The following is a 1,316-nucleotide window of genomic DNA, read 5'->3' as shown; positions in this document are numbered from 1 at the left end:
CCACACCCTCGAGCGGGTCCAATCCTTGGTCGCGCTACAAAAGCGCTGCCGAGGGTGGGGGAGATAGCGTAATGGAGATGCAACCTACTCTTATGCCTGAGCCTCCGAGGTCCCAGTTCAGTTTCCTGCTCCCCATAAGCCAGCTGTGCAGTGTTCTGATAAAATAAAATAAAAATAAATATTTTTAAAATTTATTTTCCCCTTTGTTGCCCTTGTTTTATTGTTGTCATTATTGTTGTTGTTACTGATGTCTTCGTCGTTGTGGGATAGGACAGAGAGAAATGGAGAGACGAGGGGAAGACAGAGAGGGGGAGAGAAAGACACCTGCAGACTTGCTTCACCTGGGGAGCCGGGGGCTCGAACCGGGATCCTTACGTTGGTCCTTATGCTTTGCGCCACCTGCGCTTAATCTGCTGCACTACCGCCTGACCCCTAAATAAATATATACTTTTAAATTTATTTCTTTATTGGGGAATTAATGTTTTACATTCAACAGTAAATACAATAGTTTGTACACGCATAACATTCCCCAGTTTCCCATTTAACAATACAACCCCCACTATGTCATTTCAAATAAATATTTTCTAAAGGCACTAAAGAAACTGGGCAGAGGGCTGAGGGTAGATAGCATAATGGTTATGCAAACAGTGTCATGCCTGAGGCTCCAAAGTACTAGGTTCAATCCCCCCGCACCACCATACGCCAGAGCTGAACAGTGCTCTGGTTAAAAAATTTTAAAAAAGAAAAAAAGTCTTAATAATAAAAAAAATAATAAGCTGGGCAGAAGGCAGGGCGGGGGCCTAGATAGGGGTGCCCCACCCAGTAGGCGGACACTGAGCCAGTCCCCTGCCAGACTCAGGGTCCATCATCATACAGAATCTCGCTCAAACCGGGGGAACAGCATAGTCATCAAGCAAAATGACTTAAGTGGCTGAGGCTCTGACTTCCCAGGCTCAATCCCCAGCAACACCATAAGCCAGAGTTAAGCAGTGTTCTGGCAGTAAGTAAATATATTCAGAATCTCGCTCATGACAGGAAAAGGCAATTCTTCCCTCCTCCAAGTCTGCCTTTACGAGAGCAATGCAGAGGGCCCTCAAGGAAAGAGACAGCAGAAATAAACCCCAACTAGTCCAGAGTCCCCCAAAAGCCTCCTGGTGTTCCTGTCTCAGAGCAAACCCCAGCACATATACACTGTGCACCCACTGCCACAAGTTCTCCAGTCAGGTCCACCCTCAATTTGTCCTTCTCTAAGCCACCAAGTTTGCTCCAGAGAACTTTCTGCAGCACAAGGCTAGTGCTTCTGCTAAGGACAGTGG

Source organism: Erinaceus europaeus, chromosome 1 (assembly GCF_950295315.1).
Source record: "Erinaceus europaeus chromosome 1, mEriEur2.1, whole genome shotgun sequence".
In the NCBI taxonomy this organism is placed as follows: Eukaryota; Metazoa; Chordata; class Mammalia; order Eulipotyphla; family Erinaceidae; genus Erinaceus; species Erinaceus europaeus.
This window is presented reverse-complemented; position numbering follows the sequence as displayed.